Source organism: Pecten maximus, chromosome 2, assembly GCF_902652985.1.
Source record: "Pecten maximus chromosome 2, xPecMax1.1, whole genome shotgun sequence".
Lineage (NCBI taxonomy): Eukaryota > Metazoa > Mollusca > Bivalvia > Pectinida > Pectinidae > Pecten > Pecten maximus.
In genome coordinates, this window is record NC_047016.1 from 51,441,129 (window position 1) to 51,468,714 (window position 27,586).

Genomic DNA, 27,586 nt, shown 5'->3' on the forward strand with positions numbered 1-27,586 from the left:
ACTTTAAAATAATAATTCACCAAATGCTTAAATTTTAAGCTTGAGATTTTAAACATTGTCTTCAAAGCTTAAACTGATTAGAATGTCCCTTTTGCCTTAGAAGTCATGCATCTAATGCTTTGAAAGCAATAGGTTACAAGTACTAGTTCGAATCTCAACATTGGAAGGCTATTTTTAGTGTCTTTTCCTGTTACAAGTTTTGAGCTATTTTGTGACAGGAATGTAACAATTCCTTTCCGTTGTATTCTGTTGGTAGGTTGTAGTATCTTGCATGTCAGATGATCTACACAGTAATAAAGTCATACAAAATCAGAATACACAGTATGTTGAATCTTCTCAAAAATACTTTTGAAAATCAATTTTCATTGAGGAAGAAGTATGAAGCAGCTATATTGAGACATCTGATTAATGGCTGAAGTTTAAACCATCCATCCTCACTCAACATGACTAAAATATCTGCTCTAGTTATTTTTGAAATGAAGCTTCAAACAAGAGTCGTAGAAGAACTGGGAAAGTGGAAACAGGTTTATGCTTTCAAGTGATGTAAATGTTGCTTAATTTTGAAGGCATTATTTCCATTCAGTTTTAATCCTAAATATCTATCGCATAACCAGCCTGTCCTCCCATTGTCAAATGCACATTCCATGAAAATCATGGTACACACATGTAAATTAACTATTGTGGTGTTATAGATCATGGGTCAAAACATTGTTTTGGAAGTTAACCTTAAATGAGTGCCTTTGGTAGGGGAATTAATATGAAAGTTTTCTCATGAACAATGAATTTGTGATAAATAGAATAAAATACATTTGTATCATTGTAATATGAATTTTCAGAAATGTTTATCAAGTCGAATAATTGATGGGGTTGCGAAACACTTATCAAAGATATTTCTTTGCGATAAGAAATTAATCTGTCCAAATATTAGGAACCAAATCTGTCCAAAAACAAGGAAATGAACCTGTCCAAAAATAAGGAAACTAACCTGTCCAAAACCTAGCTAGGAAACAAATTTGTCCAAAAACAAGGAAACAAATCTGTCCAAAAACTATAAAACTAATCTGTCCAAAAACTAGGAAATGAATCTGTCCAAAAAAAGGAAATGAATCTGTCCAAAAACCAGGAAATGAACCTATCCAAAACTTTGGAAATTAATCTATTCAAAACCTAGGAAATTGATCTGTCCAAAAACTCAAAGGAAATGAATCTGTCCAAAATCCAGGAAATGAACCTGTCCAAAAACTAGGAAATGAACCTGTCAAAAAAGCAGGCAATGAATCTGTCCAAATACTAGGAAATGAATCTGTCCAAATACTAGGAAATGAATCTGTCCAAATACTAGGAAATGAATCTGTCCAAAAACCAGGAAATTAACCTGTCCAAAAACTAGACAATGAACTTGTCCAAAAACTAAAAGAAGACAAATCTGTCCAATTACAAGGAAATTAACCTGTCCAAATACTAGAAAATGAACCTGTCCAAATACTAGGAAATGAACCTGTGCAAAAAACTTGGAAATGAACCTGTCAAAAACTAGGAAAGGGACCTGTCCAAATACTATCAAATTAACCTGTGAAAAAAAAGGCAATGAACCTGTCCAAATACTAGGAAATGAACCTGTCCAAAAACTAGACAATGAACTTGTCCAAAAACTAAAAGAAGACAAATCTGTCCAAATACTAGAAAATGAACCTGTCCAAATACTAGAAAATGAACCTGTCCAAATACTAGGAAATGAACCTGTGCAAAAAACTTGGAAATGAACCTGTCAAAAACTAGGAAAGGGACCTGTCCAAATACTATCAAATTAACCTGTGAAAAAAAAGGCAATGAACCTGTCCAAATACTAGGAAATGAACTTGTCCAAAAACTAGGCAATATCTTTATCTAATACAACAGTATCACATCAGAAAAAAATATGAAGAAACAAATGCTGTTTTATAGAGGTGTCCAGGATTCTGATTTCATAATTATACAAAGGTACTAATAGTATTCAACAATTTAGACATTCAGTTTAAAGGGCATTTACCATACGACCTTACATGGATATGTACACACTCAATTACTGTCTATTTGTGGAAGGTGCTTTACAAGTGAAGTAATTATAACTGTTGCTTCCTCCCAAATTTATATATTTAACTATTCCATTCCTTTGATGTGGACCCATCTATGTAGCTCCAGAGGTATGTGTAGGAATGAGGCTTGTGGACAGCTGTCCTGTTTTCAGCTGTTGATTCACTTGTGTTAAAGATTTAGAATAAATGTAGACTGAAATTAGCTATACACTATATATATTTCAATGTAGAATACAGTGTCCCAAGCCATATCTGGAAAGTAATGATATTACAGAATTTAATTAATTTTCAGTAGTTATTTTTGATTCATTAATTCAGCAGATATGTTTTTCAGGTGTATTATTATTGTGAAGTCAGATTTACGTGTAGACTAATTTTCAGATTCCAAGCTGTAATTACTGATTAAAGAATTTAGTTGTTAAAAGCCCACAAATCTCATCCTTCAGGCAAATTGTATTATTAAAAGCTAATGTTTTTAACATATGGCTTTATTTGTATTAATTTCATGCTAATAATATATATATTCATGTTGTAAAGCACTTTCTGATGACATATACAAGATAATAATAATACTAAAAAAATATGAAAATCACAATCAAGAAAATGATGACCTTGCTAAGGGAATAAATGTCATAATATACCAAGGTATGTCACTCTGTCAAAAATGAACACATTGCCAAGGAAGGTAGCTCTGTCAAAATAAATGATGAATACATTGCCAAGGGAAGTAAGTCTGCCAAAATAAATAATGAATACATTTCCAAGGGAAGTTACTCTGTCAAAATAAAAAATGAATACATTACCAAGGGAAGTAACTCTGTCAAAATAAATGATGAATATATTGCCAAGGGAAGTAAATATCAATATAATAGTAAATTATTTGCCAAAGGAAGTTACTCTTGTCAAAATAAAAGATGAATACATTACCAAGGGAAGTAACTCTGTCAAAATAAATGATGGATATATTGCCAAGGGAAGTAAATATCAGTATGAATAGTAAATACACTGCCAAGGGAAATAACTCCAAGCTTTTTTGTGTACAAGGAAGAGTAATTTTCAAATTTTCTGTACTTGATCATCAGTAAGAGCCAACAGCTGCTGGAATGCATGGAAATGCTTAATGGAATGATAGATATAAAGTCTTTTGTATGTCTTCACAAAATATATACAGTATATTTAAGAATCTGATATATACATATTTTTTAGGGTGGGTGGGGGATTATTTGTAGCGGTTCTTTGATACTTTGATATCTACATTATACTTTGAGCATTCTGTATCTGTGATATGTAAACATGACTGGTCATAAGAGACCAAAGTGATTTAAACACAGAGCACACCAGTAATTGATGCACCATTACCTACACGTCTAGTGAGTCTGATCGCTATTTAATGAAGTCAATGTATGGACTTCTAAAAGACAATTTTTTGTATGGTGAAAGGTAAACTTTGAATCATAAATTGATTAATAAAATCAGTATTTTCTTAACCAATCTTTATTATCGAGTTGGTTTGAAAAAGAGTAATGGTTGTTTTGCTTGCTTTTTTTTCTGCAGAGTTAATTATTTGGCATTTCCAACCGGAACTCTTCAGGCTTTTGGTTACTTTGGAGTGATTACGATATGTTGCTCAGATGCCATTATCAGAGGAACAGTTTCATCATAGCTCAATCTCATAAAAATATTGGAGTAAGAGAGTGTTGAAGACAAAATTTCTCATCAAATGCTTGATGAAGAAGCAAAATTTGGAATAAACATTTTTTACGGATCAATAGAATCTTATACATTTGGGCCTGTTTCAACCCAAGTTCGGTTTGTCAGCATGAGCTTTTGGTGCATGCCAATTAATTACAAATACTCAATTTGTTACAACTATCTGTTAACGATTTTTGTAACAAATTAGGAGTGCTAAAGACAGGATGTATTTTGTAGATTTGTTACAATGTCCCATTTTTACAACTATCTGTTAACGGTTTTTGTAACAAATTGGGACATATACTAAACCATCTGTATTGTGCTTGTTACAATGTCCCATTGTTACAACTATCTGTTAACGGTTTTTGTAACAAATTGGGAGTGCTAAAGACAGGATGTATTGTGTAGATTTGTTACAATGTCCCATTGTTACAACTATCTGTTAACAGTTTTTGTAACAAATTGGGACATATACTAAACCATATGTATTGTGCTTGTTACAATGTCCCATTGTTACAACTATCTGTTAACGGTTTTTGTAACAAATTGGGACATATACTAAACCATCTGTATTGTGCTTGTTACAATGTCCCATTGTTACAACTATCTGTTAACGGTTTTTGTAACAAATTGGGAGTGCTAAAGACAGGATGTATTGTGTAGATTTGTTACAATGTCTACAACTATCTGTTAACTATTTTTCAAACTTTGTAACAAATTTGAATGAACATTTTTATTTGAAAGGAAATTGACATGCAATATCCTGTCATATATGTCCTAATTTGTTACAAAAGTAGTCAACATAGTTGTATCAAATTGAGACGTTGTAACAAATTTGCACACCACAAGCCTTGCCGAGTGTGTGCTGGCCAGCTGACAAACATGCAGATTTAGATATTGCTGTTTTCTGAACAAAATCATCCTTAATTTTTTTGCTCACACACTTACAAAGAACCAAATCCCAGTCCGAATAAGCATCAATCTGATTTGCTTACCAAACTCCCAAACCCTCTGGTTGAAATGCGGATTACCAATTCACAGTACAATGTCAGTTAAAGAAGCAGCATCATTATGATGTCATCATACAACACATACCCCTTCTCCTGTGAAGAATGGAAGAAACATTTTCTTATGAATTGCATGAATTTTTTTATAAATATCTATAGCATTTTGAGCTTAATCTTCAAAGTATCAAATGTTTCTTTTCTGTTTGAGCCAAATTATTGGAAATTTGATAAAATGATATTCAATAATTTGAAAACGGTCTTTGAATGGAAAGATAGTACATAAAGATTGTTGAAATTGAACGATAATCCTGATTTGATTTAGATTTGTATGGCAGGTGTCATTGTTGAATCCTGATTTGACCTAGATTTGTATGGCATGTTTCGCTGTTTAAATCCTGATTTGACCTAGATTTGTATGGCAGGTGTCGCTGTTGAATCCTGATTTGACCTAGATTTGTATGGCAGGTGTCATAGTTGAATCCTGATTTGACCTAGATTTGTATGGCAGGTGTCACCTGGTCTTAATCTCCCTGAATTCTTCCAAAGGTCTCAGTGTTGGATGTGAGATAATGATTTCCTTACACGGTACCACACAACTTCTACTAACTTAAAATACCTGTTACCGTATAGCGAGAAATTTTAGCGGGGCTTTAATTTGGCGTTTTGGCGGGTCCGTATAAAGATAGCCAAAATTTCACCCGTCAAATTTTAACACCGCCAAATAAAAAGACTCGAAAATTTCAACTTACCCAATAGTTTCTGTTCCGGCCGCCATTTACCTTTGATAACTCAAGAGAGTAACGACTGGTAGTAACGTTGGATGTTGCCTGGCAATTGTCGGCCAAAATGCCGATAGGTACATGCGAATAGCTAGTGAACAACTACTCACGATATATGTATAGCAACACAAGTATGACATATATCGCATCATAATTAATTTTTGTGAAAACAAAGCCATCTACCCATACCATTCAATGAACTGATGTTAACACTTTACCTGTAGACTAATTGTTCAACTCACCTGTACGTATACACATCATACAATAGATGACCACGACGATATCATACGGTTGATTAAATTCTCTTTGTCTGTTGCTTGTACACATACTCATATAAACACTAATTTGACAAATCTACATGTATGTGTTCGTCTGAATTTTTTTGGTAATAGTTTCCAGTTTCGAGGCAGAGGATCGATAATACACAAAACACTTAATAAACATGGATAGGATTATGGACATAAGATAATTATCTATACACTACTGTATATATATCGGTAGGTAATATATATGCTCAACGCCAAATTAAAACCATAGATTTAAGGAAATCGCTAAATTTTAACCTGCCAAAATTTAACTTTCAGTTTTCATGACCAAATCGCCAAATTTTATGACCGCTAAAATTTCCCGCTATACGGTACATGTATAATCATGTGTGATTGGTTTTATGTACACAATATATACTTTCTCCCTTGACTATTTCAGAGACTTCTGAATTTGGACCATAAATTCTGAAATAAATTATTGTGAAAACTTCTATTGTTCATTATTATAAAAATCCAATTTGTAATGACGTCATAAAAAGGAGCAGCTTCAAGTGTGTTTTAAGGTATTACTTGGTCAGAATGAGGTAAAATGTACTCTGTTCTTAGAATTGGAAATTTAAGCTTGCACAAATCTCATCTATGGAAAAAAGAAGTATTCTGTTATTGCTTACGAAAATGGATTCCAATCACTAGATTATGCAAATAGGTAAATGTGGATTATAACGGTATTGAAGTCAGTGAATATACTCCTACATCCGTAAATTGCTTCATTCAGGATATTATTGATATTTGCCTGGCTATATCTGTCCTAACCTACCTGCTAATTGGATATTTATAGAATCTATATAGCATTCATATGCACCTGGAATTGTGTGACCTTTAGAATGAAATGAGAATATTGTAATACAAGTCTGTATCACATAGAAATTGATGTCATAGAAATATTGGTGTGCTGTTAATTCCACATTACGTGGTATCAGGTTGCTGATGTTAGGAACCTGAATGCTATTTTGATTTAACAGTTTTCCTTATTTAGGAAAGATATACATAGATATTAATATATATATCTATCATGTGTATATCCGAGCAATGCTAAAAAAGTTTGTTTTTCATCATATTGTTCCATATATATATTCCGTCTCGTAGTACAATTAAGTGACAAATATAGGTACAAAGCAAGTCTATGGATAAGATAAACGTATAAATAGATAACTGTTTCCTTTAATATCGCAAAAGTGTGTCTAAATATATATACACACGCGTAGATGTAATTATCATACAATTGTTGTTTTGTATAGTAATAACGATGTATTCCAATATTAATTGTTCCTGAATAAAAACTCTGGATACAAATCAGTGGGGAAAGTACAATTCAAAACATATTAATATCTATTAATAGCTGCTAGCTCTTAATTGTCACATCAAAATTTTATAGCTCAGTACAGGCCATATATATCCTGTCAGTCCCTTAGGTCGACCATACTTCTTTTATGTCCTGTTCAGCCAATACAGTCCCATCATACCTCTTGTCTGTCCTGTCAGTCCCTACAGGCCAATCGTACATTTTGTCTGTCCTGTCAGTCCCTACAGGCAAATCATACCTTTTGTATGTCCTGTCAGTCCCTACAGGCCAATCAAACCTTTTGTATGTCCTGTCAGTCCCTACAGTCCCATCATACCTCTTGTCTGTCCTGTCAGTCCCTACAGGCCAACCATACCTCTTGTCTGTCCTGTCAGTCCCTACAGGCCAATCATACCTTTTGTATGTCCTGTCAGTCCCTACAAGCCCACCATACCTCTTGTGTGTCCTGTCAGTCCCTACAGGCCAATCGTACCTTTTGTATGTCCTGTCAGTCCCTACAGGTCAATCATACCTTTTGTGTGTCCTGTTCAGTCCCTACAGGCCAACCATACCTCTTGTCTGTCCTGTCAGTCCCTACAGGCCCACTATACCTTTTGTATGTCCTGTCAGTCCCTACAGGTCAATCATACCTTTTGTATGTCCTGTCAGTCCCTACAGGCCAACCATACCTCTTGTATGTCCTGTCAGTCCCTACAGGCCCACCATACCTTTTGTATGTCCTGTCAGTCCCTACAGGTCAATCATACCTTTTGTATGTCCTGTCAGTCCCTACAGGCCCACCATACCTTTTGTATGTCCTGTCAGTCCCTACAGGCTGACCATACCTCTTGTGTGTCCTGTCAGTCTTTACAGGCCCACCATAAATCTTGTGCATCCTGTTCAGTCCCTACAGGCCCTCTATGCCTTTTGTGTAGCTGTCAGTCCCCACAGGCTCACTATACTTCTTGTCTCTTGTTTGTCATGTTCAGTGGCACAATTAGGTCCACAAAATTGCTTCAGTTTGTCAAAGAATTACCATAAACAAATAAAAGGAAAGAGCTACTGATATGCATACACAATTTAATCTATGGTTTTATGATTAATATATATAATTGTCATACAAGTAAAACAATGAGCAAGATGTTATTATTGAATATTGATGTGTAAAACATTCAAACTCTTAAGCAAAGTAATCATTACAAAGTTTTCATCACCTTAAAATATAATCAGAATCAACATTCTATAGGTATATGAATGTAGTAAGTGAAGTTTTAAGAAAGGACTAATTGCTTCGCATCCTTGGTATGTGTTAACAGTGTGTTGGGGGGACTGTTTATTGCCGTGTAATAAATGGCCATGACTTAGCATTTACAGTTTGGTTTGGAATTGTCCTTTTGTTATTACTAAATGACTTTTGAGTTTGTAAAGAATTATTGATATACTCATCATTCTTGATTGACACTCAATTATTTGTGAAAATATGATTAATTACCTTTCATCATGGGAGATTGTTAATCACATATAGGATACAATACTTCTCAGTGTATCGAGGGAGTGGTACCGTCAGATGGTTCTCATAGCCTGATTAAAACCTACTTCCACAGAGGATAATATGTACAAAGGCTCACGCAATTAATTCTGTTTAATTATACCTGTACATTATAAATTAAGTACATTTTGTATGGCAAATAAATACACTGCAACATATATTTTCAATGATGTAAGGTGCGTTAAAAAGCTTGGATCCAAATCCTGGTGTCTGGTAAATTGAAGTGTCTGCTATAATGGTGAAGCTAGGCTTGATGATATTATTGAATGATCTAAAGGTAATATTAACATTACATACAATTAAATACACCCCTGAATATTGGGGAATAAGGAGAAGATATGCTGCTGAGACAAGTATGTAAAAAGTGGCCAGTGTAGAATTAATCCTTGGTACTTAAAGCTTTTTCCTACTGGCTGAGACAGTCGTCTTGACTTTTGAATATTAGCTTTAAATTTCGCAGTATTAAGGACTGGTTGGTTAGCAGGAAGTATAAGAGCTGATGGGTGTCATGCTAGTCCTGGTAAGCATTTCAGTGGGGTTACACTATAAAAGTGACTACCAGTGGCCCCATCATCAATGGCAAAGGTCTTCATATGATATCAGCTGTTGTGATTAAAATACAAATTACAAATGGGATTTGGAGGTAATAAGTGCCAGTCAACAGAGCTCATGTCTAGTCATTCTGGGGGCGGTCACGGCTACATGGGAGGTGTAACACCAGGGAGGCACTGACATTTTAGGCAGGACGCAGGACGCATGATAAATAAATGTCAAGATTGTCCCAGAAGTGAAGGAAATAGGAGCTTTTAACAAATATATGAACTTGTGTGGGAGGTATATCATTTATAATGGTCCCAGTGGATGGTGTTGATTATGTATGTGGTATGAACTTTGTGATATAAAACATAGATATACAATTCATACATGTCATTCTCTCAATATAAAGCAATTTCATGATGATTGTGTTTCCGGGACGTTTTTTTGTGGTGAGATTAATTAATCACAATGTTGTTTTTTTTTACAAATTAAAAGCATGAAATATGTGTGTGCCTGTATATAAGCCTGTCAAAACCTACAGATGTTGAATACTTTGGAGATATGATTCCTTGATATAAGCTGAAACAGATTATAGGTCTGCTCATGTTCATATGTCAAACCATCTGTATATTAATTAAGTCACTTTGTATATATGACAATATCTGGTAGAATCTCTTTTGTACAAATTTTGTATGCAAGAATCTCTTGGAATAGCAAAGTGTCATGTGATGAAATTTGGACACAAGTGTGTACAGTGTGTCAATTTGTCTACATCATGTTTCTTTCAACTACCATTATATGCAAGTTTTCGATTAAAGTGGATTTTAGTGACTAGAAATTGGGTCGTGTATCATCAAGGGTTATGTCCCTTCTTATTATGAATTGTGCTATAGATCAAGGACAGCGACATTTGGTACCGTATGGTAATATTAACATGGTGTGATTATCGAGGGTTATGTCCCTTATTACAAGTTGTGCTAAGATCGAGGACAGCGACTTTTGGTATCAGTACGGTAATAACATGGCCTCATTCTACAAGTTGTGTGCTATAGATCGAGGACAGTGACTTTTGGTACCAGTACGGTAATAACATGGCCTCATTCTACAAGTTGTGTACTAACGATTGAGGACAGCAACTTTTGGTAGCAGTACGGTAATAACATGGCCTCATTCTACAAGTTGTGTGCTATAGATCGAGGACAGCGACTTTTGGTACCAGTACGGTAATAACATGGCCTCATTCTACAAGTTGTGTGCTAACGATCGAGGACAGCGACTTTTGGTACCAGTACTGTAATAACATGGCCTCATTCTACAAGTTGTGTGCTATAGATCGAGGACAGCGACTTTTGGTACCAGTACGGTAATAACATGGCCTCATTCTACAAGTTGTGTGCTAACGATCGAGGACAGCGACTTTTGGTACCAGTACTGTAATAACATGGCCTCATTCTACAAGTTGTGTGCTATAAATCGAGGACAGCGACTTTTGGTACCAGTACGGTAATAACATGGCCTCATTCTACAAGTTGTGTACTAACGATCGAGGACAGCAACTTTTGGTAGCAGTACAGTAATAACATGGCCTCATTCTACAAGTTGTGTGCTATAGATCGAGGACAGCGACTTTTATTAGAAGTACGGTAATGGCACGGCGTCGGCCTGCGAGTTGTGTCCTATAGTTTAGGGACAGTGACTTTTGGTAGCAGAACAGTAATGGCACGGCGTTGGTCTGCGAGTTGTGTTCTATAGTTTAGGGACAGTGACTTTTGGTAGCAGGACAGTAATGGCACGGCGTCGGCCTGCGAGTTGTGTCCTATAGTTTAGGGACTGACTTTTGGTAGCAGGACAGTAATGGCACGGCGTTGGCCTATTATAGTTGTGTTCTAAGATCGAGGACAGTGACTTTTGGTAGCATTACGGCAATGGCACGGCGTTGGTCTGCGAGTTGTGTCCTATAGTTTAGGGACAGTGACTTTTGGTAGCAGTACAGTAATGGCATGGCGTTGGTCTGCGAGTTGTGTTCTATAGTTTAGGGACTGACTTTTGGTAGCAGGACAGTAATGGCACGGCGTTGGTCTGCGAGTTGTGTCCTATAGTTTAGGGACAGTGACTTTTATTAGAAGTACGGTAATGGCACGGCGTTGGCCTATTATAGTTGTGTTCTAAGATCGAGGACAGTGACTTTTGGTAGCAATACGGCAATGGCACGGCGTTGGTCTGCGAGTTGTGTCCTATAGTTTAGGGACAGTGACTTTTGGTAGCAGTACAGTAATGGCATGGCGTTGGCCTATTATAGTTGTGTTCTAAGATCGAGGACATTGACTTTTGGTAGCAATACGGCAATCGCATGGCATTGGCCTGTGAGTTTTGTCCTATAGGTGGGTACAGCGACTTTAGGTACTGTTATCCTAATACCATTGGCATCAGCCTACAAGTTGCGCTATTAGATCGACCGTAGACATCTATAATCCTGTCCTCACTTCAGTGCATATGAAAGACTCTCACTTCTACCCCGATATATCACTCCAGAAATATATGTCTATACATACATATGTTTCCATATATAGCTTGTGTGTTTTTTCAGCATTGTGCTGCCATGGAGACTGATATAACCGCTATATTGATTTTAGACGGATTGTGAGTGCCTACTTTTGGTAGTGTTAAGGTCTGCTGTGTTCTGTGTATGTCTCTGTATGTAAACATAGTATTCCTTTGGAAGTCAGATCACTGCTAGCTGCCACAAAATCCCTAAATCTGCCACCAACATGTTTGTCAAGTCCCTACACATGTTGGTTCTCATGTCACCTTTTACAGACTCTTTGATAAAGAAAAGATTTCAAATTCTCTGCACTTGGCAATCATAATGATACTTCTTTTCACAAGTGATACAATTAAATTCACAGGTTCAAATGAAAACCTATCTATGATGTCATACAGATGGTACAATTAAAGTCACAGGTTCAATTGAAAACCGATCTATGATGTCATGCAGATGGTACAATTAAAGTCACAGGTTCAAATGAAAACCGATCTATGATGTCATAAGTATGACCTTTTGAAGAGCTCAATTTCTTACCAAGTCAGATGGTGAACGATAACTGTTTATAGAGTAAGATGTGTATTAATATGATGATTATGATGATCCAAGGTAATTTGTTCCATCAATATACTCGGGTCAGTTTTGATAAAGTCATCCAAGACATGGTTCCATCGCTATAGATCACAACCTGTGCTGTCATGATCATTGGGTCTTTGGGCAAGACACACCTTAATACCTCGTGATAGAAAGTAAAAGTGGCAAGCCTTTCATATGAGGTTAATTGAAGTAGCCACCAGCTACTACAAGGATACCCACCACAAATCGATCCGGGGTTTTACCTGGAGATCAACCCCATAAACAAAAAACAACTAAATGAATGTCAGAACAATTAAATCAAGAGAGAGCGAGAGAAATATCCCTAAGTTAAATTACAAAGGGCGGAATTGTTTGTAAATATAAGGAGATGTGTTGTTTTATTATGAGCTTGTATTAAATACTGGATCCTTCGTTGATAATTGAATTACATATTAGTCTCATTTTCAGTGTTATTGAACAGAAAATTTTGATGCCTCACATGAAGATATGACATGCCTGAATAACGTGATTTATGTTCTCAAGCTGTGACCGTCCAATTTCTTTGAATATTTTAATAGTCTGAACTGTTAAATCTTACAGCTGACATTTTCATGTCTATACCTTGGTCGAGATTTCTTTAATCAAAGCTGTTGCTGTTTGTTATAGAATTTTCTGAAAGTTGTAATTTTCTGAATTGAATCAATAAAGCTACAGATGTAAATTTTCAATTATAGATACCATCAGCTCAAAATGATTTCAGTTATTAATTTCTAATTACAGATCCTGCTGGATGGACTTTTCATAGATTAAATCGTGTTCATACCCAAGATCTCATTATCATCTCGCCTGGTAAAAATTGGACGGACAAAAGGTAAATTATAATTACACATCACTGGAGTCTCTTTTACTGTGTTATAAGGAATATTCTACCACAATACCCTGTGTTATTCAACTCTCAGACCATCAGTTAATCTTTACAGCCGTTGATTAACAATCTGTTTATACCACACGTGGTATAAACTCTGTACGCATTTTGATTGGCTAACACGGTGAACTTTGACCCAAGCTGCAATTGTTATTGACGTCATCAATAATCTAATGACGTCACATCACCGGGTCCCGGACGTCACCAGTACACTTTATTTGCATACGCGAAATTATACTTGGCCACGTTTCCCTTTGATTCAAGCCGATATTATTGTGGTAGAAACAGGTCACACGACTCGAAATTGTTGGATATGGAATTTATTTCACACTCGTAAGTTATTTTTTAAAAGTTGCAAAAAACACTCGCTAAAGCTCGTGTCTTTTGTAACTTTTAAAAAATAACTTACTCGTGTGAAATAAATTCCATATCCAACAACCACTCGTTGTGTAATCTCTATTTACACAATATGGTGGCCAGATTAACCTGTCTGATCTGACAACTTGTGAGGCAGGATTTGATTGGTCATATTTACCTGTGGTATATAGTATTTAAACGGGTATAAAATCAGGGGGCTAGCACATTCAAAATTGGGATTGGGGATGGGGGAAGGGGGCTTATCCCCTGATAATACCCCATGTAAGAGGGAAACATCATTTGGGCTGCCATCTTGGATGATGATATGGAAGAGAAGCCCGATCTACATCAATGATCTATGACTGAAATATTTTCAAAAATAATGCAATAGATCATTCGTTCCTTTTGGATCTTGTAAACAAATACAACGTTTTGCAGATGATGGCTTAAATTCATAAGTCACAAGGTTCAGAAAATGTGTTGTGTTCCGTCACCTCATAATTGGTGATGACAAATAAAAACATATGAACCGTTTTCTTATCTTTTTTTTCAAAAGTAAATATAGGCACTCTGAACTAAGAAATATTTCATAGAATATGTACATCTGTATAGTGACATGTCTAGGACTATGGTAAATCGCACTCGTTTCATAGATAATACTGATAAAATCCATGTTTTTTGTAGGCTATCACTTGCTCAAACTGTTTGGAATTATACTTATTTGTCACATCATGACATTTGTTAAGTACTAGGCATGCGCAATGAATCGTGACTTACTATTTCGAAAACAAATAGGTAGGATATCAAACAGCAAACTCCAAGTATGCCTGCCATGTTTATGTACACAATGCAGCATGGACAACTGATTTGTTTCTGTAAATTTAGCAAATTGAAAAAGTATGGATTATTTAGTGATGTTGTACATCTTCTTTGTTGCAAACAGATAGTTTCTGAAATAACTCTTGAATAAATTACTTTAGCGTGTTTGTGGTATTTCATCTCATTAAAGAGTAATACACTTGGAAAGTTAAGTAGGAATTACCCTGTCAATCTCTTGTTCGTTGTATACTTTTCTCATCGTAGCCTTGTTTTGAAATTGACACTGTCAGCATGTAATATTCAGACCCAATAAGTCCATTGGAAAAAGTAAGTTTAAAATGTCTGTATAAATCTATCCAGAATTAAATAAATTATCTATGATTGCTCTAAAAAGATTGTTTTCATAGGGAAAAAAATCATTTTGCATTTGATAAAAAGATTTTTTTTTCATAGAAAACATTATTTATCTAGAAAAAAAGTGATATTTTTTTTACTGAAATACTGTAAAAGTGGATATTTTCGCGGGTTGAAATTTTCGCTTAGTCACCCTCCAAACTGTTGGCAGTGTGGATATTTTCGCGCTGTCAGTCATGATGAAAAGATATTTTCGCGCTGCGATGTCATTGGCCATGTATATAAAGTAAGATTATTTTCGGCAAACTCCATTGAAAGCTCGCGACGATCGGTCAAGTAAAAATGATCAATCAACATTAAATTAAATGAAATGTTATCATTTTACTAATTACTCAAGTTAGTATTATCATGTCTCAGACAAATGACCGACCATGACAACGTTACACATCACGACATGGTTTACTACCAGGAACTTGCGTCTTGGATATTAGTGTATTAAGTTTATTTGGTGGAAATATTCGCGTGTCAATATTTTCACGTGTTATTATATTCGCGTGTGGATATTTTCGCGGAGATTTAATGATCGCGAAATAAGGGAAAATTTCCACGCCGCGAACATTTCCACTTTTACAGTAGTTGTCTCCACAGCATTGAAAAGTACAAGTGGGGGATGGGCTTATTCCCAAATATTGGCCTACACAGACCTACACAGACCTACACAGACCTACAACATTAATAATCTGGATACTTTATTCAATATACTTTACAGAAACAAATCTGTTGTCCATGCCATATTGTGTTGTACATAACATAGAAGCCACGCTTGGAGTTTGTTGCTTAATATCCAACCTATTTGTTCCCGAAATAATGAGTCACGATTCATGAATACCTATATATATATATAGTGCTTAACCAATTAAATCATTATGTGACAATTAGGTATAATTTATAACAGCTGGAGCAAGTGATAGGGCTTTTCCGGGCTGCAACTTCAAAACCGTTCAACTCAACTTCACAAAACTTACTGTATATATTAGGTTAGTGCCCTAGTTCTTTGTGCCTTTTGCTATTGACGACATTTCAGTTTTTGACAAATTGAATTTTTTTTTGCTACCATAGAAACATAGTCAAAAAACACAAAATTAGTGTTTACTTTCCTTTCAAGGCTACATCTTGGAAACCATTCTACTCAGTTGACAAAAGAAGATGTTATATTTTGCACATTCACTTTCACAATATTAGATCTTGAGGTGCATATAGTAATTGCGACACTTAATTGTGTGACATCACAAATTGTTATATCCGTATAATATATCATATTTTCATGCCAACATAAAGCTGAGTGCGGGGGATAATGCCATGCTTCGAAGCTCCATGTTCAGATCTGGGGTCTGGTTGGATTCGTTTAAGGAGAGAGAACAATCTTTCATTGTCTGCATTTGACGATGGTATAACAAGACATGTCTTTGCCACCTCTGACAGTAAAGGAAACCTAATGGCTTCTTAGTGAATATTTCTGTTAAGTTTCCTATTTCCACCCAAAACTTCTTCCACGTCTTCTTGCTTTGGAATCTCTTCCCCTGGATCAAGCTGGTAGTCAATGATTTCCTCCAGGATCCACAAGTGAAACCTTCTCCTCATCCTTGATGACATCAAATCTAGCTGCCAACTTTGTAGAAATAAAAGAAACATAAGTTTCAAAGTATTAGTACACAACTTGCAAAAGGCATGTTCCTTTTATAAAATACTTTTAGAAATCGAGTCGTGATCTTTTTCCCATGCTGAATTTACAAAGTACCGCATTTTCTTTGAACTTGACGAGCATACTGGACCAGATAGCGATCTTTTTCTAGAAGGAGACAGTATACTTTATGAAATGTCAAAGGGATCGTTAAGCTATATACTGAGAATGTGAATACTACTCTACTTTTTTTTAAGTTATTGATTTTGGAAGTCGGCTCTCTGAACGGCAAGCGTCCGTTGCTACCAACCAGATATGAAGCGCGACACAATTTTACACAAAAGCTGTTAGAGTTATTCCCCTTTGAACAGTCCCAGCTAAAATCGCTTATTTCTTGGCTTCACATGAGGTGACTTGAGAAAACTTTACTGATGAGTGAGATTTGTACCTCATGTTGCGTGAAGATTCTTCAACGTTAGAAGGGACATTTTAGTGACAATTCTACCTGAGTTTTTTTGTCTCACGTGGGTGAGTTGTCTACCCTGTAATGTGTGAAAATGGGAAAATGGTTCATATATTTTAAATTGTCTTCAGAAATCATGATTTGACGTACTGAACACAACCTATTTTCTGCCTGATCTTATACCCAGTAAAATACGGTAGGTACAGATACAGAACATTATCAAAACTTCTGTTGATGAAAAAGGACCGTACCGGGTATATTGATATAAAGGACCGTACCGGGTATATTGATATAAAGGACTGTACCGGGTTTATTGATATAAAGGACCGTACCGGTATATTGATATAAAGGACCATACCTGGTATATTGATATAAAGGACGGTACCGGGTATATTGATATAAAGGACCGTACAGGGTATATTGATATAAAGGACCGTACAGGGTATATTGATATAAAGGACGGTACCGGGTATATTGATATAAAGGAACGTACCGGGTATATTGATATAAAGGACCGTACCGGGTATATTGATATAAAGGACCGTACAGGGTATATTGATATAAAGGACCGTACCAGGGAATATTGATATAAAGGACCGTACAGGGTATATTGATATAAAGGACCGTACAGGGTATATTGATATAAAGGACCGTACAGGGTATATTGATATAAAGGAACGTACCGGGTATATTGATATAAAGGACCGTACCGGTATATTGATATAAAGGACCGTACCGGGTATATTGATATAAAGGACGGTACCGGGTATATTGATATAAAGGACCGTACAGGGTATATTGATATAAAGGACCGTACAGGGTATATTGATATAAAGGACCGTACCAGGGAATATTGATATAAAGGACCGTACAGGGTATATTGATATAAAGGACCGTACCGGGTATATTGATATAAAGGACGGTACCAGGTATATTGATATAAAGGACCGTACCGGGTATATTGATATAAAGGACCGTACTGGGTATATTGATATAAAGGACGGTACCGGGTATATTGATATAAAGGACCGTACCGGGTATATTGATATAAAGGACGGTACCGGGTATATTGATATAAAGGACGGTACCGGGTATATTGATATAAAGGACCATACAGGGTATATTGATATAAAGGACCGTACCGGGTATATTGATATAAAGGACTGTACCGGGTTTATTGATATAAAGGACCGTACCGGTATATTGATATAAAGGACCGTACCGGGTATATTGATATAAAGGACGGTACCGGGTATATTGATATAAAGGACCGTACAGGGTATATTGATATAAAGGACCGTACAGGGTATATTGATATAAAGGACCGTACCAGGGAATATTGATATAAAGGACCGTACAGGGTATATTGATATAAAGGACCGTACCGGGTATATTGATATAAAGGACCGTACAGGGTATATTGATATAAAGGACGGTACCGGGTATATTGATATAAAGGACCGTACCGGTATATCGATATAAAGGACCGTACAGGGTATATTGATATAAAGGACCGTACTGGGTATATCGATATAAAGGACCATACCTGGTATATTGATATAAAGGACCGTACCGGGTATATCAATATAAAGGACCGTACAGGGTATATTTATATAAAGGACTGTACTGGGTATATCGATATCAAGGACGGTACAGGGTATATTGATATAAAGGACTGTACCAGGTATATTGATATAAAGGACCGTACAGGGTATATTGATATAAAGGACCATACCTGGTATATTGATATATTAAAGGACCGTACCGGTATATCGATATAAAGGACCGTACCGGGTATATTGATATAAAGGACCGTACCGGGTATATTGATATATTAAAGGACCGTACCGGTATATTGATATAAAGGACCGTACCGGGTATATTGATATAAAGGACGGTACCAGGTATATTGATATAAAGGACCATACCTGGTATATTGATATATTAAAGGACCGTACCGGGTATATTGATATAAAGGACCGTACTGGGTATATCAATATAAAGGACCGTACAGGGTATATTGATATAAAGGACCGTACCGGGTATATTGATATAAAGGACTGTACCGGGTATATCGATATAAAGGACCGTACAGGGTATATTGATATAAAGGACTGTACCGGGTATATTGATATAAAGGACCGTACTGGGTATATCAATATAAAGGACCGTACAGGGTATATTGATATAAAGGACCGTACCGGGTATATTGATATAAAGGACTGTACCGGGTATATCGATATAAAGGACCGTACAGGGTATATTGATATAAAGGACTGTACCGGGTATATCGATATCAACAGTTAAAATCATGTGAGATAACTGGATACCACATATAACACAGTTTTCATTAAGATCCAGAAGGTCATGATTAGAGATCTCCTGAAACTATTAATTAAACACCTACAATGTTAGTACATACATCCCATCCACTGACCTCGATCCAACACTTCCACAGTAAACAGTGATACATTAAATGGGTAGGTACGACCAACACATCATATTACAATGTTCTTTATAAAGTGTACTTGTTATGACACCGAGTATTGTTATCTCCATTTTGATTTTAACAAATGTTTGGAACAATCAAGAAGTTCCAAAAAAACATTAAATATACCTCATTTCTGGGTTACAGATACAGACTTAATAGGTAGATGTTGTAGTGATTTTCAAATAAATTTGTGTTGATGTTTTTGTGAATGTAATATTGGTGTTAAGCTTGTTGTAAGTGTAATAAATCCGAGTTGGATTACAAACTGTTGAGGTAATAGTATATGTATATATAGTGCATCTGTACATGCAATGATTACAACATAGAGAGATCATTACAGGGGTTGTGGACCCCCTCCCTGGTAAGCACATATTATCCCTGCCAGGCAGGGTGTGACTATCATCATGCGATATTGACATGCAAATCGCCACTCAGTTAACCTGCCACATATTTACATATCAAATCTTCTGCAAACATACCATCTTACTTTAAGGATACCTAAAAATCTGTTTAGAAATCACGTTTTCAGGGTGGATTTTTATGGAATTTTGTGCTGGTTATCTTTTGAAGGTAAGATTGTTATGCTACGATCTTTATAGTTACAATTTGAATTTCGTAATGCAAGCTCTCAAGTGTATGTGGAAATCCTTAATAGAAGATGGAATGTTCTGTTAAGTCCTAATAGTGTGAAGAATTTATTTTTTTAACTGACAAAATATTAACAAGGATTAAGTGACAAACAATAAGCACTTTGTTTGTGAATTATTTTCTCATTTTGATTGTTTATTTTGACCCTATTTAGTTATTCAAGGATACAAGCAAACACCTTTTAAAGTTAAACTTTATGTTGTCATCTGTGTACTTGTGACATTTACAGAAACTGAATTATATCTTTTATCGAAGTTTTTAAAAAGAAAATGTTTTTGATGAATTAAACACTTAATATATTATTGTAAGCATTCAGAGAGAAAGTTACTTAATATATTATTGTAAGTATTCAGAGAGAAAGTTACTTAATATATTATTGTAAGCATTCAGAGAGAAAGTTACTTAATATATTATTGTAAGTATTCAGAGAGAAAGTTACTTAATATATTATTGTAAGTATTCAGAGAGAAAGTTACTTAATATATTATTGTAAGTATTCAGAGAGAAAGTTACTTAATATATTATTATAAGTATTCAGAGAGAAAGTTACTTAATATATTATTGTAAGCATTCAGAGAGAAAGTTACTTAATATATTATTGTAAGCATTCAGAGAGAACGTTACTTAATATATTATTGTAAGCATTCAGAGAGAAAGTTACTTAATATATTATTGTAAGTATTCAGAGAGAAAGTTACTTAATATATTATTGTAAGCATTCAGAGAGAAAGTTACTTAATATATTATTGTAAGTATTCAGAGAGAACGTTACTTAATATATTATTGTAAGCATTCAGAGAGAAAGTTACTTAATATATTATTGTAAGCATTCAGAGAGAAAGTTACTTAATATATTATTGTAAGTATTCAGAGAGATTGTAAGCATTCAGAGAGAACGTTACTTAATATATTATTGTAAGCATTCAGAGAGAAAGTTACTTAAAATATTATTGTAAGTATTCAGAGAGAAAGTTAATCAGTCCCGATATATTGAAGTGACTCCTATAATTGTTTTGGACCCGGATATGTTCAATATGGATTCCTGTCCTGTATGTAGACAATGATATAGATATGTTTGTCCCTATCTGATTGTAATTCAAATTTCAAAATAAACACTTCAATCTATTAACATATGAATAATGTTGATATCTAGTTTCTGTCCTAAAGGAAAGGTTTATAAGGGTGTTATTTTGTTTGTCGATTGATGTTTTAAAATGAGAAACATTTCCGAATTAACAAATACTTGTAAATAATTTGTTATGTGATGGTGACCATACACTGTCTATTACTGTCGATTTGTTGATTTTAAAATGACATGTCATTATGTTCCTTCCCCTTCAAAATTGCGCTTCTGGGTAATTCACAAAATTCCTGGAAAGATGTGTTTTGTTATTGTGTATATTGTATCCTATGACACACAAAGGTGATAGGATTGTATATTATACAACATGTTTATCATGGCTCAGGATCCGGTCGGTAAAGTGGACCTGTTAGGTGTATACTAGACCTGGTGATGATGTGGAGTGTGTGTATACTAGACCTGGTGATAATGTGGGGGTGTGTATACTAGACCTGGTGATAATGTGGGGGTGTATACTAGACCTGGTGATAATGTGGGGTGTGTATACTAGACCTGGTGATAATGTGGGGGTGTGTATACTAGACCTGGTGATAATGTGGGGTGTGTGTATACTAGACCTGGTGATAATGTGGGGGTGTGTATACTAGACCTGGTGATAATGTGGGGGTATGTATACTAGACCTGGTGATAATGTGGGGGTGTGTATACTAGACCTGGTGATAATGTGGGGGTGTATACTAGACCTGGTGATAATGTGGGGTGTATACTATAGCTGGTGATACATGTAATGTGGGGTGTATACTAGACCTGGTGATAATGTGGGGGTGTGTATACTAGACCTGGTGATAATGTGGGGGTGTGTATACTAGACCTGGTGATAATGTGGGGGTGTGTATACTAGACCTGGTGATAATGTGGGGGGTGTATACTAGACCTGGTGATAATGTGGGGGGTGTATACTAGACCTGGTGATAATGTGGGGGTGTGTATACTTGACCCGGTGATAATGTGGGGGTGTGTATACTAGACCTGGTGATAATGTGGGGGGTGTATACTAGACCTGGTGATAATGTGGGGGTGTGTATACTAGACCTGGTGATAATGTGGGGGTGTGTATACTAGACCTGGTGATAATGTGGGGTGTGTATACTAGACCTGGTGATAATGTAGGGGTGTTTATACTAGACCTGGTGATAATGTGGGGGTGTGTATACTAGACCTGGTGATAATGTGGGGGTATGTATACTAGACCTGGTGATAATGTGGGGGTGTGTATACTAGACCTGGTGATAATGTTGGGGTGTGTATACTAGACCTGGTGATATATGGGGTGTGGATATAGACCTAGGGGTGATAATGTGAGGGGTGTGTACTAGACCTGGTGATAATGTGGGGTGTGTATACTAGACCTGGTGATAATGTGGGGTGTGTGTATACTAGACCTGGTGATAATGTGGGGGGTGTGTATACTAGACCTGGTGATAATGTGGGGGTGTGTATACTAGACCCGGTGATAATGTGGGGGGTGTATACTAGACCTGGTGATTAATGTGGGGGTGTGCTATACTAGACCTGGTGATAATGTGGGGTGTGTATACTAGACCCAGTGATAATGTAGGGGTGTTTATACTAGACCTGGTGATAATGTGGGGGTGTGTATACTAGACCTGGTGATAATGTGGGGGTATGTATACTAGACCTGGTGATAATGTTGGGGTGTGTATACTAGACCTGGTGATAATGTGGGGGTGTGTACTAGACCTGGTGATAATGTGGGGGTGTGTATACTAGACCTGGTGATAATGTGGGGTGTGTATACTAGACCTGGTGATAATGTGGGGTGTGTATACTAGACCTGGTGATTATGTGGGGTGTGTATACTAGATCTGGTGATAATGTGGGGGTGTGTATACTAGACCTGGTGATAATGTGGGGGTGTGTATACTAGACCTGGTGATAATGTGGGGTGTGTATACTAGACCTGGTGATAATGTGGGGTATGTATACTAGACCTGGTGATAATGTGGGGTGTGTATACTAGACCTGGTGATAATGTGGGTGTGTGTATACTAGACCTGGTGATAATGTGGGGGGTGTATACTAGACCTGGTGATAATGTGGGGTGTATACTAGACCTGGTGATAATGTGGGGGGGGTGTATACTAGACCTGGTGATAATGTGGGGGTGTGTATACTAGACCTGGTGATAATGTGGGGTGTGTATACTAGACCTGGTGATAATGTGGGGTGTGTGTATACTAGACCTGGTGATAATGTGGGGGGTGTATACTAGACCTGGTGATAATGTGGGGTGTGTATACTAGACCCAGTGATAATGTGGGGGTGTGTATACTAGACCTGGTGATAATGTGGGGGTGTGTATACTAGACCCAGTGATAATGTGAGGGGTGTGTATACTAGACCTGGTGATAATGTGGGGTGTGTATACTAGACCTGGTGATAATGTGGGGGTGTGTATACTAGACCCAGTGATAATGTGAGGGGTGTGTATACTAGACCTGGTGATAATGTGGGGTGTGTATACTAGACCTGGTGATAATGTGGGGGTGTGTATACTAGACCTGGTGATAATGTAGGGGTGTATACTAGACCTGGCGATAATGTGGGGGTGTGTATACTAGACCTGGTGATAATGTGGGGGTGTGTATACTAGACCTGGTGATAATGTGGGGGTGTGTATACTAGACCTGGTGATAATGTGGGGTGTGTTTACTAGACCTGGCGATGATCTATTTCCTTTGTTTGTTTTTGCTGTTCAGTCTGCATATTATTATGGAGAATGTAGTGAGGTCTAGTGAAAATCATGTGATATTTACCTATTTAAGTGGTTTAATATAAACTTGTTAAATAATCTTTTTATAATGATAAGGTTACTCAGACCTCCAGTGGGATAATTCCTTAATAATAAAACCTTGTGAAACAAGCTCATTGATGGCACTATCAGGGGGGACTACTCTGTAAGCTTCCATGCCCTCTGTCAATGATATTCTATGAGTATTTGTGGGTATGTACCCCAAACATCTACAGAGTACTGACCATCTGTGGTCTTACTACACAGGTCAGTAACTTTAATAAATCGTATATATTGACCAGCATTTATATGTGGTCAATAGATTTAAAGACCTTTTTATTACACGGACTGTTAAGGACAAATAAATACACACAATGTGTAATATTTCTGTTAAAGAATTCTGTACTTGTATGAGAACCTGTGTGTGTTTACCTGTACCAGCTGTGGTATATACTACTGTATTTGACCACAAATCAGCCCCCTTCCTTTTAATGAATACTTATTGACCAAAATTGCTTTTGACCAAAAGAACTAAGAGCACCCCTACTGTAGACAAACCTTCAGCATGATTTCTTACCTTTAGCCATAATAAATATTAAAATTTTAGTTACATTTGCATAGTGTAAAACATTTTATTATACTCTTGCTTAGCCACAAATTGTCATTGTTTTACTTATATTATAATATCAAGTGCCAGACCTATTTCTTCAACATTTTCATAAATGCATACTTTCAGACATTGACAAATACAGTATTGGAAGGGTTGGAGATCATACACAGGGTGTATTGATGCACCATAAGTTCCTTGTACAAACCCGCAATATATAGAATCTCACTGGGTTAGATTTGTCACTTATTAAAGCATTTGCATCCCAAACCAAAAATATTGATATTATGAAAAATGTATATTTTTATTTTGCAATAAAAATGAAAACTTTTTCAACCATTGTGGAAAAATCATGATTTATATTGTGGAATTAAAGCTTTTTCAACCAGTGTGGAAAAATCATAATTCAGTAATCTTCAGATACCAGTGGGTATAAGTGCTTTGCCATTTCTGTTTAGAAAAACGAATGATAGTCAATGGGTTAAATATTTGTTTGTTTTCAATCCTTCCAAATAAAGGAAATGATGTTCTTTATTAACAATATAAAGTGTCACTCGTACATAATATTCCATTTCCTTTATTTTACTGGACCAGTGTTTCCGTTTTGATGATGGTTATAGGTCAGGTCATTGAAATAGTTTGTTGTTTTTATAAAATATCAGAAACCTCAAATTTATAAAATAACATTTATTTTAAATGTTTTCTCATTTCCTTTTTGTAGTAATTTAAACTAACAAAAATATTATTTGTTTGTTGAATAATTTCCAGTGATTATATTTGTAAAATATTCTGCTTTCAAAACTGGACAATATTTGAATAAAAGCTGACAAAGCACTGCATACCTAAGTCCAGGTGACAGCCTTCAAGCCTTAAGGAAGTATTGATGGTTAACGGCACCTGTCAAAGAGGACATTAATCTTCAGTGATCATTATCTCCCCTTTTGTTAGCCTGTCTACCTGTCCATTAGCTTATGGTTTGTATAGATTTCTTCAACTACATCCTAATACTTGATTATCTCCCCTTGTTAGCCTGTCTACCAGTCAATAACCATATGATTGTATAGAGATTTCACCGACTATATCCTAATACCTGATTATCTCCCCTTGTTAGGCTGTTTGGTTTATTTTGTTTAATGTCCTATTAACATCCAAGGTCATTTAAGGACGTGCCAGGTTTTTGAGGTGAGGTGGATAGCCGGAGTACCCGAAGAAAAACCACCGGTCTACGGTCAGTACCTGGCAACTGGCCATCGTAGGTTTCGAACTCACAACCCAGAGGTGGAGGGCGAGTGATAAAGTGTCGGGACACCTTAACCACTCAGCCACCGCGGCCCCTTTATTAGGCTGTCTTCCTGTCTAATAGCTTATGTTTTGTATAGATTTCTCCAAATAAATCCTAATTCTTGATTATCTCCCCTTGTTAACCTGTCTACCTGTCCATTAGCTTATGGTTTGTATAGAGATTTCACCAAACACATCCTTATACTTGATTATCTCCCTTTGTTCGCCTGTCTACTAGCTCTTTTTATAGAATTGTCCAACTGTATCTTTACACTTAATTATCTCCCCTTGTTAAGCTGCCTTTTAGTCCATAATGTTTGTATGCTCCAACCTTGCTTATCTCTAGTTAGCCTGTCTACCAGTGTATTAAGAAATATTTAGAATAATCTATTCTCACTTATCCCCCCCCCCCCCCCCCCCCCCCTTCCCATATGTCTACCAGTCCCTTAAGATTTTGTAAAAGAATAATCAGACTATACTTAAACAAGCTTAATTATCTCCCCTTGTTTGGCTTACTGTTGCTAAGATTTAAATGCAATTTTCCACCTTCATTCTTATCTTCTCTTACTTTTAAACTTATCTTATATTTCAAAGTTTTAGACTCAAATTCTTTATGTAAGTTTAATGTTCTTGAGACAGGATTCAGACTGTAGATAGAAGTAATCATTCTAGAAATTTCATCAAAATATCAAAATATAACTTCACATATATGAGTATATATAAACCTACAATACAGTGCATAGATATTGTACACTATACAAGGATATATAATTTATTTACACAGAAATGCATTCAACTACAAACTGACAAATGGACTAACACTAATAATTTACATGGACCTCAATACATTTAGAATAGAAAGTCTGGCTCTATACAAAGATGAATGTCAATGATTTATGTCTACGAAAGCGTGATGGAGAATGGCTCGAGAACAGGGAATTAGATGATGCGTAACGATACAAGGTACATGACAAAAAGTCTTTGAAACACTCTCATCCAATCAAAACTATCACATAGGATGATGTTTAGGTACAAGCACGTGTGCATTCGGAACGTACATGTGACATACTCATATACATTTTACCAAGTGCACCAGGGCTACATTAAAAACGTAGGAAAATTAAATCATTCCCCGAATAGAACTCTCAATGTCTCGAAATAAATTGTCATGCTGTTAAGGGGAAGCTTAAACGGATTTAATGTACTACATGTTCTATATTGGGTGTTCATGGTTTTATAAGGAATCCTTGATAATTTATTTGGGACATTTAAAGGGTATTGATTAAGATGATGACATTGTAGTCTCTAGTAAAATGATCATGAACCAGACACTTACGAAAATGTTATAAATGCCATCTTTTGCTTAATTCATTGAATAAATACCAATTGCAGGCTACCAATCTACTTGCATAAATGATATAACAAGAAATTCTACATTTCCAATATACATCAGCACTGTACTTGTAATTCCAGTGGGTGGATGGGTGGTACAGTACTGTAACACTCTCGTCTTTCAGCTGTCAGATGGTCAATACATAGCCATTAAATTGTGTACAGTTTTCATTAAATCCTTCCTACTACAGATTTTGGTGCCTTTGACCACTCCAAGTGTAAGCTACATGTACATGTATAGGATATTGAGAAACTTCCTGAATGTCTTTGACCACTCCAAGTGTAAGCTACATGTACATGTATAGGATAT

The 27,586-nt window shown here is 36.0% G+C and overlaps 1 protein-coding gene across 2 annotated transcripts in view; it reads left to right on the forward strand.

Moving 5' to 3' along the window:
• LOC117322421 (diacylglycerol kinase beta-like) overlaps positions 1–27,586 on the forward strand; it is a 168,115-nt gene that overhangs the window by 54,247 nt on the left and 86,282 nt on the right. For both annotated transcript variants that reach the window (XM_033877327.1, XM_033877332.1), the window contains exon 3: positions 13,146–13,236. The gene's annotated coding sequence lies outside the window, so the exon portion shown is untranslated. The remainder of the gene's footprint in view (positions 1–13,145; positions 13,237–27,586) is intronic.